General features: G+C 39.2%; 1 pseudogene; it reads left to right on the top strand.

Annotated features, from left to right (window-relative positions):
• Positions 1 to 12,597, top strand: part of LOC127923388 (myosin-11-like) — a 50,909-nt pseudogene that overhangs the window by 23,571 nt on the left and 14,741 nt on the right.

Raw genomic sequence — 12,597 nt, 5'->3', positions numbered from 1 at the left:
AGCAGCAGATATTGACCCTCAGAGGAGCAGCAGATATTGACCCTCAGAGGATAGCAGCAGATATTGACCCTCAGAGGATAGCAGCAGATATTAACCCTCAGAGGATAGCAGCAGATATTGACCCTCAGAGGATAGCAGCAGATATTGACCCTCAGAGGATAGCAGCAGATATTAACCCTCAGAGGATAGCAGCAGATATTGACCCTCAGAGGAGCAGCAGATATTGACCCTCAGAGGATAGCAGCAGATATTGACCCTCAGAGGATAGCAGCAGATATTGACCCTCAGAGGAGCAGCAGATATTGACCCTCAGAGGAGCAGCAGATATTGACCCTCAGAGGATAGCAGCAGATATTGACCCTCAGAGGATAGCAGCAGATATTGACCCTCAGAGGAGCAGCAGATATTGACCCTCAGAGGAGCAGCAGATATTGACCCTCAGAGGATAGCAGCAGATATTGACCCTCAGAGGAGCAGCAGATATTGACCCTCAGAGGAGCAGCAGATATTGACCCTCAGAGGATAGCAGCAGATATTGACCCTCAGAGGATAGCAGCAGATATTGACCCTCAGAGGAGCAGCAGATATTGACCCTCAGAGGATAGCAGCAGATATTGACCCTCAGAGGAGCAGCAGATATTGACCCTCAGAGGATAGCAGCAGATATTGACCCTCAGAGGATAGCAGCAGATATTGACCCTCAGAGGATAGCAGATATTGACCCTCAGATATTGACCCTCAGAGGATAGCAGCAGATATTGACCCTCAGAGGATAGCAGCAGATATTGACCCTCAGAGGAGCAGCAGATATTGACCCTCAGAGGATAGCAGCAGATATTGACCCTCAGAGGATAGCAGCAGATATTGACCCTCAGAGGAGCAGCAGATATTGACCCTCAGAGGATAGCAGCAGATATTGACCCTCAGAGGAGCAGCAGATATTGACCCTCAGAGGATAGCAGCAGATATATTGACCCTCAGAGGAGCAGCAGATATTGACCCTCAGAGGAGCAGCAGATATTGACCCTCAGAGGAGCAGCAGATATTGACCCTCAGAGGAGCAGCAGATATTGACCCTCAGAGGAGCAGCAGATATTGACCCTCAGAGGAGCAGCAGATATTGACCCTCAGAGGAGCAGCAGATATTGACCCTCAGAGGAGCAGCAGATATTGACCCTCAGAGGAGCAGCAGATATTGACCCTCAGAGGATAGCAGCAGATATTGACCCTCAGAGGAGCAGCAGATATTGACCCTCAGAGGATAGCAGCAGATATTGACCCTCAGAGGAGCAGCAGATATTGACCCTCAGAGGATAGCAGCAGATATTGACCCTCAGAGGATAGCAGCAGATATTGACCCTCAGAGGAGCAGCAGATATTGACCCTCAGAGGATAGCAGCAGATATTGACCCTCAGAGGATAGCAGCAGATATTGACCCTCAGAGGAGCAGCAGATATTGACCCTCAGAGGATAGCAGCAGATATTGACCCTCAGAGGATAGCAGCAGATATTGACCCTCAGAGGAGCAGCAGATATTGACCCTCAGAGGATAGCAGCAGATATTGACCCTCAGAGGAGCAGCAGATATTGACCCTCAGAGGATAGACCCTCAGCAGATATTGACCCTCAGAGGATAGCAGCAGATATTGACCCTCAGAGGAGCAGCAGATATTGACCCTCAGAGGATAGCAGCAGATATTGACCCTCAGAGGAGCAGCAGATATTGACCCTCAGAGGAGCAGCAGATATTGACCCTCAGAGGATAGCAGCAGATATTGACCCTCAGAGGATAGCAGCAGATATTGACCCTCAGAGGAGCAGCAGATATTGACCCTCAGAGGAGCAGCAGATATTGACCCTCAGAGGATAGCAGCAGCAGATATTGACCCTCAGAGGAGCAGCAGATATTGACCCTCAGAGGAGCAGCAGATATTGACCCTCAGAGGATAGCAGCAGATATTGACCCTCAGAGGAGCAGCAGATATTGACCCTCAGAGGATAGACCCTCAGAGGAGCAGAGATATTGACCCTCAGAGGATAGCAGCAGATATTGACCCTCAGAGGAGCAGCAGATATTGACCCTCAGAGGAGCAGCAGATATTGACCCTCAGAGGAGCAGCTGTTGAGCTGATGGAAATCGAACAGAAATGTCTAAACTGTGTAAAACCCTTTTCGTGTTTAAATTGAGAAGAGTACTCATAAGAGACTGTACTTTTATCAATGTTGCTAACAAAGCATTTCTTTAATGATGAAATACATTTCTGTTGTGTGACAGGAGGCGCCAACACTAGTCAAGGTATGACAACTCTTTCTGTGATGTGGGCGATGCAGACTACTGTAACCTTAACTGACTGTGTGGTAGAAACTAAGGCTGCTCTGATTGGTGGACTGCTTCCTCTACAGTTTGTGGTGCTTTGTGCTGCTGGTGGTTTAGGCTTTCTGTATTCTGCTGAAGAGGCAAATCTCTCACAATCAATACTGATAGCCAATGAGCTGCTATGGACCCGCCCCCCTAGTTCTATATTCAATACTGATAGCCAATGAGCTGCTATGGACCCGACCCCCTAGTTCTATATTCAATACTGATAGCCAATGAGCTGCTATGGACCCGCCCCCTAGTTCTATATTCAATACTGATAGACAATGAGCTGCTATGGACCCGCCCCCTAGTTCTATATTCAATACTGATAGCCAATGAGCTGCTATGGACCCGCCCCCTAGTTCTATATTCAATACTGATAGACAATGAGCTGCTATGGACCCGCCCCCTAGTTCTATATTCAATACTGATAGACAATGAGCTGCTATGGACCCGCCCCCCTAGTTCTATATTCAATACTGATAGACAATGAGCTGCTATGGACCCTCCCCCTAGTTCTATATTCAATACTGATAGCCAATGAGCTGCTATGGACCCGCCCCCCTAGTTCTATATTCAATACTGATAGCCAATGAGCCGTATTCTAAGTCCTGCTATGGACCCACCCCTAGTTCTATATTCAATACTGATAGCCAATGAGCTGCTATGGACCCGCCCCCCCCTAGTTCTATATTCAATACTGATAGCCAATGAGCCGTATTCTAAGTCCTGCTATGGACCCGCCCCCCTAGTTCTATATTCATATTCTATATATTCTATATTAACCTCACCCAATCACAGAAGAAGACAGTTTAGGGTTCACATATCAGACACAACCTATTCCCCAAGGATACAATTACAGAAGAAGACAGTTTAGGGTTCACATATCAGACACAACCTATTCCCGAAGGATACAATTACAGAAGAAGAAGAGGAAGAATTTAATTTTAAAAATAGCTAGTGACAATGATGAAGAAGGAGAATATAAGAATACTTTATTGTGTATCATAAATAATACGTTATGCCAGGTTATAATACGTTATGCCAGGTTATAATACGTTATGCCAGGTTATAATACGTTATGCCAGGTTATAATACGTTATGCCAGGTTATAATACGTTATGCCAGGTTATGATACATTATGCCAGGTTATGATACGTTATGCCAGGTTATAATACGTTATGCCAGGTTATAATACATTATGCCAGGTTATGATACGTTATGCCAGGTTATAATACGTTATGCCAGGTTATAATACGTTATGCCAGGTTATAATACGTTATGCCAGGTTATAATACGTTATGCCAGGTTATAATACGTTATGCCAGGTTATATAATAAGTTATGCCAGGTTATGATACGTTATGTCAGGTTATAATACGTTATGTCAGGTTATAATACGTTATGCCAGGTTATGATACGTTATGCCAGGTTATGATACGTTATGTCAGGTTATAATACGTTATGCCAGGTTATAATACGTTACGCCAGGTTATGATACGTTATGTCAGGTTATAATACGTTATGCCAGGTTATAATACGTTATGCCAGGTTATAATACGTTATGCCAGGTTATAATACGTTACGCCAGGTTATGATACGTTATGTCAGGTTATAATACGTTATGTCAGGTTATAATACGTTATGCCAGGTTATAATACGTTACGCCAGGTTATGATACGTTATGTCAGGTTATAATACGTTATGCCAGGTTATAATACGTTATGCCAGGTTATAATACGTTATGCCAGGTTATAATACGTTACGCCAGGTTATGATACGTTATGCCAGGTTATAATACGTTATGCCAGGTTATAATACGTTACGCCAGGTTATGATACGTTATGTCAGGTTATAATACGTTATGCCAGGTTATAATACGTTATGCCAGGTTATGATACGTTATGCCAGGTTATAATACGTTATGTCAGGTTATAATACGTTATGTCAGGTTATAATACTTTATGCCAGGTTATAATACGTTATGCCAGGTTATAATACTTTATGCCAGGTTATAATACGTTATGCCAGGTTATGATACGTTATGCCAGGTTATGATACGTTATGCCAGGTTATAATACGTTATGCCAGGTTATAATACGTTATGCCAGGTTATGATACGTTATGCCAGGTTATAATACGTTATGCCAGGTTATAATACGTTATGCCAGGTTAAAATACGTTATGTAGGTTATGATACATTATGCCAGGTTATGATACGTTATGCCAGGTTATAATACGTTATGCCAGGTTATAATACGTTATGCCAGGTTATAATACGTTATGCCAGGTTATAATACGTTATGTCAGGTTATGATACGTTATGCCAGGTTATAATACGTTATGCCAGGTTATAATACGTTATGACAGGTTATAATACGTTATGCCAGGTTATAATACGTTATGCCAGGTTATAATACGTTATGCCAGGTTATAATACGTTATGCCAGGTTATAATAAGTTATGCCAGGTTATGATACATTACGCCAGGTTGTAATACGTTATGCCAGGTTATAATACGTTATGCCAGGTTATGATACGTTATGCCAGGTTATAATACGTTATGTCAGGTTATGATACGTTATGTCAGGTTATAATACGTTATGCCAGGTTATGATACGTTATGCCAGGTTATGATACGTTATGCCAGGTTATAATACGTTATGTCAGGTTATGATACGTTATGTCAGGTTATAATACGTTATGCCAGGTTATAATACGTTATGCCAGGTTATAATACGTTATGCCAGGTTATAATACGTTATGCCAGGTTATGATACATTACGCCAGGTTGTAATACGTTATGCCAGGTTATAATACGTTATGCCAGGTTATGATACGTTATGCCAGGTTATAATACGTTATGCCAGGTTATGATACGTTATGTCAGGTTATAATACGTTATGCCAGGTTATAATACGTTATGCCAGGTTATAATACGTTATGCCAGGTTATGATACGTTATGCCAGGTTATGATACGTTATGCCAGTTATAATACGCCAGGTTATAATACGTTATGCCAGGTTATAATACGTTATGTCAGGTTATGATACGTTATGCCAGGTTGTAATACGTTATGCCAGGTTATGATACGTTATGCCAGGTTATAATACGTTATGCCAGGTTATAATACGTTATGCCAGGTTATAATACGTTATGCCAGGTTATAATACGTTATGCCAGGTTATAATACGTTATGCCAGGTTATAATACGTTATGCCAGGTTATAATACGTTACGCCAGGTTATGATACATTATGCCAGGTTATGATACGTTATGCCAGGTTATGATACGTTATGCCAGGTTATAATACGTTATGCCAGGTTATAATACGTTATGCCAGGTTATAATACGTTATGTCAGGTTATGATACGTTATGCCAGGTTATAATACGTTATGCCAGGTTATGATACGTTATGCCAGGTTATGATACGTTATGCCAGGTTATAATACGTTATGCCAGGTTATAATACGTTATGTCAGGTTATGATACGTTATGCCAGGTTATGATACATTATGCCAGGTTATGATACGTTATGCCAGGTTATGATACGTTATGCCAGGTTATAATACGTTATGCCAGGTTATAATACGTTATGCCAGGTTATAATACGTTATGCCAGGTTATAATACGTTATGCCAGGTTATAATACGTTATGTCAGGTTATGATACGTTATGCCAGGTTATAATACGTTATGTCAGGTTATAATACGTTATGTCAGGTTATGATACGTTATGCCAGGTTATAATACGTTATGCCAGGTTATAATACGTTACGCCAGGTTATGATACATTATGCCAGGTTATAATACGTTACGCCAGGTTATAATACGTTACGCCAGGTTATGATACGTTATGCCAGGTTATAATACGTTATGCCAGGTTATAATACATTATGCCAGGTTATGATACATTATGCCAGGTTATAATACGTTACGCCCCAGGTTATAATACGTTACGCCAGGTTATGATACGTTATGCCAGGTTATAATACGTTATGCCAGGTTATAATACATTATGCCAGGTTATAATACGTTATGCCAGGTTATAATACGTTACGCCAGGTTATGATACGTTATGCCAGGTTATAATACGTTATGCCAGGTTATAATACGTTATGCCAGGTTATGATACGTTATGCCAGGTAATAATACATTATGCCAGGTTATAATGCATTATAATACGTTATGCCAGGTTATAATGCATTATGTCAGGTTATAATACGTTATGCCAGGTAATAATACATTATGCCAGGTTATAATGCATTATAATACGTTATGCCAGGTTATAATACGTTATGTCAGGTTATAATACGTTATGCCAGGTTATAATACGTTATGCCAGGTTATAATACGTTATGCGAGGTTATAATACGTTATGCCAGGTTATAATACGTTATGCCAGGTTATGATACGTTATGACAGGTTATAATACGTTATGCCAGGTTATAATACGTTATGCCAGGTTATAATACGTTATGCCAGGTTATAATACGTTAAGCCAGGTTATGATACGTTACGCCAGGTTATAATACGTTACGCCAGGTTATGATACGTTATGCCAGGTTATAATACGTTACGCCAGGTTATAATACGTTATGCCAGGTTATGCCATACGTTATGCCAGGTTATAATACATTATGCCAGGTTATAATACGTTATGCCAGGTTATAATATATTATGCCACGTTATGGTTATAATACGTTATGCCAGGTTAATAATTATAATACGTTATGCCAGGTTATGATACGTTATGCCAGGCCAGTATTATAATACGTTATGCCAGGTTATAATACGTTATGCCAGACTATAATGCATTATAATACGTTATGCCAGGTTATAATGCATTATAATACGTTATGCCAGGTTATAATGCATTATAATACGTTATGCCAGGTTATAATGCATTATAATACGTTATGCCAGGTTATAATGCATTATAATATGTTATGGCAGGTTATAATACATTATAATACGTTATGCCAGGTTATAATACGTTATGCCAGGTTATAATACATTATAATACGTTATGCCAGGTTATAATACGTTATGCCAGGTTATAATACGTTATGCCAGGTTATAATACGTTATGCCAGGTAATGATACGTTATGCCAGGTTATAATACATTATGCCAGGTTATAATACGTTATGCCAGGTTATAATATATTATGCCAGGTTATAATACGTTATGCCAGGTTATAATACGTTATGCCAGGTTATGATACGTTATGCCAGGTAATAATACATTATGCCAGGTTATAATGCATTATAATACGTTATGCCAGGTTATAATGCATTATAATACGTTATGCCAGGTTATAATGCATTATAATACGTTATGCCAGGTTATAATACATTATAATACGTTATGCCAGGCTATAAGACATTATAATATGTTATTTTTTTTATTTTTATTTTTTATTTTTTTTACCTTTATTTAACCAGGCAAGTCAGTTAAGAACATATTCTTATTTTCAATGACGGCCTGGGAACAGTTTAACTGCCTGTTCAGGGGCAGAACGACAGATTTGTACCTTGTCAGCTCGGGGTTTGAACTTGCAACCTTACTAATAGTCCAACGTTATGCCAGGTAATAATACGTTATGCCAGGTTATAATGCATTATAATACATTATGCCAGGTTATAATGCATTATAATACATTATGCCAGGTTATAATGCATTATAATACGTTATGCCAGGGTATAATGCATTATAATACGTTATGCCAGGTTATAATGCATTATAATACATTATGCCAGGTTATAATACATTATAATACATTATGCCAGGTTATAATACATTATAATACGTTATGCCAGGCTATAATACATTATAATAGGTTATAATGATCACATCATCCTCTGCCTCCTCTGTAGGAGAAGCCAGAGAAGCCTGGGTCTCTGGCCTATGTGAGTATGCGAGTAGCACCCTATTCCCTATTTAGTGCACTACTTTTGACCACCGCCTATAGAGGTCTGGTAAAAGAAGTGCACTGCATATAATAGGGTGCCATTTGGGAGTTCATACCTGCATGCTAGCTAGCGTGTCACACCTAGATTAACCGATATGATCAATCTCTCCTGTCCTATAGCATGTGAACACTATTAACTGCTGATGGACCTGTCTGTGTGTTAGAAAGTAGTGGCCTGTTATGACATTTAAAAATAGTGTGTGAAACATCAAAGTCACCCCATAATAATCTTTTCACGAATCTCTCTGAGTGGTTGCTATGCTACATCTCACTGACTGTGTTTTGCTCTGTGTCTGTTGCACTGCTTTGTAGTGTACTAAAAAAAAAGTGTGTGTCTCTGTTGTCCATTTCTTTGTTGTTGTACAGTGTGACATAACTTGTGTTGTTCTGTCTTGTGACATCATTCTCTGGTAATATTCATGAAGTGGAATAATAATTATGACATCACAATATAATTGTGACATCACAGATATGTTGGACATATGTGATTGTTTTTCCTGCTTTCCCCGTTTTGCCCTACAGGGGGAGCTAGAGAAGCAGCTGCTGCAGGCTAACCCCATACTGGAAGCCTTCGGGAACGCCAAGACCATCAAGAACGACAACTCCTCACGATTCGTAATTAACTCACCGTTTACACACGCTCAGACATTATTACACACTCTTTTCAAACAAAACTATATATATTTTTAAAAAATGTCAAATTAAATTAATTCATTCATTCCATCGCTCTCTCTTACTACTAACTTAATTAAAGCTTTTAACTAGGACCCAGAGTCTTTCCCGGTTTGATTACGAAGTCAGGAAAATCTCCTGGCACCCGTTATGCTTGTTATTATAATACAGAGTATAGACTGCTGTTCCTTGTTATTATAATACAGACTGTTAGTCCTTGTCATGACATTTATCAATAGCTCAGTGCTCATATATACAGTATCCTACATCTCTCTCCTCATATATACAGTATTCTACATCTCTCTCCTCACATATACAGTATCCTACATCTCTCTCCTCATATATACAGTATCCTACATCTATCCTCATATATACAGTATCTACATTATATATACAGTATCCTACATCTCTCTCCTCACATATACAGTATCCTACATCTCTCTCCCTCACATATACAGTATCCTACATCTCTCTCCTCATATATACAGTATCCTACATCTCTCTCCTCATATATACAGTATCCTACATCTCTCTCTCATATATACAGTATCCTACATCTCTCTCCTCATATATACAGTATCCTACATCTCTCTCTCATATATACAGTATCCTACATCTCTCTCACATATACAGTATCCTACATCTCTCTCCTCACATATACAGTATCCTACATCTCTCCCTCACATATACAGTATCCTACATCTCTCCTCACATATACAGTATCCTACATCTCTCTCCTCACATATACAGTATCCTACATCTCTCTCCTCATATATACAGTATCCTACATCTCTCTCCTCACATATACAGTATCCTACATCTCTTTCCTCATATATACAGTATCCTACATCTCTCTCCTCACATATATATCCTACATTATATATCCTACATCTCTCTCTATACAGTATATACATCTCTCTCCTCACATATACAGTATCTACATCTCCTCCTCATATATACAGTATCCTACATCTCTCTCCTCGTATATACAGTATCCTACATCTCTCTCCTCATATACAGTATCCTACATCTCTCTCTCTCCTCACATATACAGTATCCTACATCTCTCCTCATATATACAGTATCCTACATCTCTCTCCTCACATATACAGTATCCTACATCTCTCTCCTCATATATACAGTATCCTACATCTCTCTCCTCACATATACAGTATCCTACATCTCTCTCCTCATATATACAGTATCCTACATCTCTCTCCTCATATATACAGTATCCTACATCTCTCTCCTCACATATACAGTATCCTACATCTCTCTCCTCATATATACAGTATCCTACATCTCTCCTCACATATACAGTATCCTACATCTCTCTCCTCATATACAGTATCCTACATCTCTCTCCTCATATATACAGTATCCTACATATCTCTCCTCATATACAGTATCCTACATCTCTCTCCTCATATATACAGTATCCTACATCTCTCTCCTCATATATACAGTATCCTACATCTCTCTCCTCATATACAGTATCCTACATCTCTCTCCTCACATATACAGTATCCTACATCTCTCTCCTCACATATACAGTATCCTACATCTCTCTCCTCATATACAGTATCCTACATCTCTCTCCTCACATATACAGTATCCTACATCTCTCTCCTCATATATACAGTATCCTACATCTCTCCTCATATATACAGTATCCTACATCTCTCTCCTCACATATACAGTATCCTACATCTCTCTCCTCATATATACAGTATCCTACATCTCTCTCCTCATATATACAGTATCCTACATCTCTCTCCTCATATATACAGTATCTCTCCTCACATATACAGTATCCTACATCTCTCCCCTCACATATACAGTATCCTACATCTCTCTCTCATATATACAGTATCCTACATCTCTCTCCTCATATATACAGTATCCTACATCTCTCTCCTCACATATACAGTATCCTACATCTCTCTCCTCACATATACAGTATCCTACATCTCTCTCATATATACAGTATCCTACATCTCTCTCACTCATATATACAGTATCCTACATCTCTCTCCTCACATATACAGTATCCTACATCTCTCTCACTCATATATACAGTATCCTACATCTCTCTCTCACATATACAGTATCCTAATCCTCACATATACACCATCTCTCTCCTCATATATACTCCTACATCTCTCCTCACATATACAGTATCCTACATCTCTCTCCTCATATATACAGTATCCTACATCTCTCTCCTCACATATACAGTATCCTACATCTCTCTCCTCATATACAGTATCCTACATCTCTCTCATCATACAGTATCCTACATCTCTCCCTCATATACAGTATCCTACATCTCTCCTCATACAGTATCCTACATCTCTCTCCTCACATATACAGTATCCTACATCTCTCTCCTCATATACAGTATCCTCAGTATCCCTACATCTCTCTCCTCATATATACAGTATCCTACATCTCTCCTCATATATACAGTATCCTACATCTCTCTCCTCACATATACAGTATCCTACATCTCTCTCCTCATGTATTCAGTATCCTACATCTACATCTCTCTCCTCACATATACAGTATCCTACATCTCTCTCCTCATATACAGTATCCTACATCTCTCTCCTCATATATACAGTATCCTACATCTCTCTCCTCATATATACAGTATCCTACATCTCTCTCCTCATATATACAGTATCCTACATCTCTCTCCTCACATATACAGTATCCTACATACATCTCATCTCTCCTCATATACAGTATCCTACATCTCTCTCCTCACATATACAGTATCCTACATCTCTCTCCTCATATATACAGTATCCTACATCTCTCTCTCACATATACAGTATCCTACATCTCTCTCCTCACATATACAGTATCCTACATCTCTCCTCATATACAGTATCCTACATCTCTCTCCTCATATATACAGTATCCTATCTCTCCTCATATACAGTATCTCTCTCTCACATATACAGTATCCTACATCTCTCTCCTCATATATACAGTATCCTACATCTCTCCTCACATATACAGTATCCTACATCTCTCTCCTCACATATACAGTATCCTACATCTCTCTCCTCATATATACAGTATCCTACATCTCTCTACTCATATATACAGTATCCTACATCTCTCTCTCACATATACAGTATCCTACATCTCTCTCCTCATATATACAGTATCCTACATCTCTCTCTCATATATACAGTATCCTACATCTCTCTCCTCATATATACAGTATCCTACATCTCTCTCCCTCACATATACAGTATCCTCATCTCTCCTCACATATACAGTATCCTACATCTCTCTCCTCACATATACAGTATCCTACATCTCTCTCTCATATATACAGTATCCTACATCTCTCTCCTCATATATACAGTATCCTACATCTCTCTCCTCACATATACAGTATCCTACATCTCTCTCCTCACATCTCCTCATCTCTCTCCTCATATATACAGTATCCTACATCTCTCTCCTCATATATACAGTATCCTACATCTCTCTCCTCACATATACAGTATCCTACATCTCTCTCCTCACATATACAGTATCCTACATCTCTCTCCTCATATACAGTATCCTACAT

This window comes from Oncorhynchus keta, unplaced genomic scaffold, assembly GCF_023373465.1.
Source record: "Oncorhynchus keta strain PuntledgeMale-10-30-2019 unplaced genomic scaffold, Oket_V2 Un_contig_2950_pilon_pilon, whole genome shotgun sequence".
NCBI lineage: Eukaryota > Metazoa > Chordata > Actinopteri > Salmoniformes > Salmonidae > Oncorhynchus > Oncorhynchus keta.
This window is presented reverse-complemented; position numbering and strand designations above follow the sequence as displayed.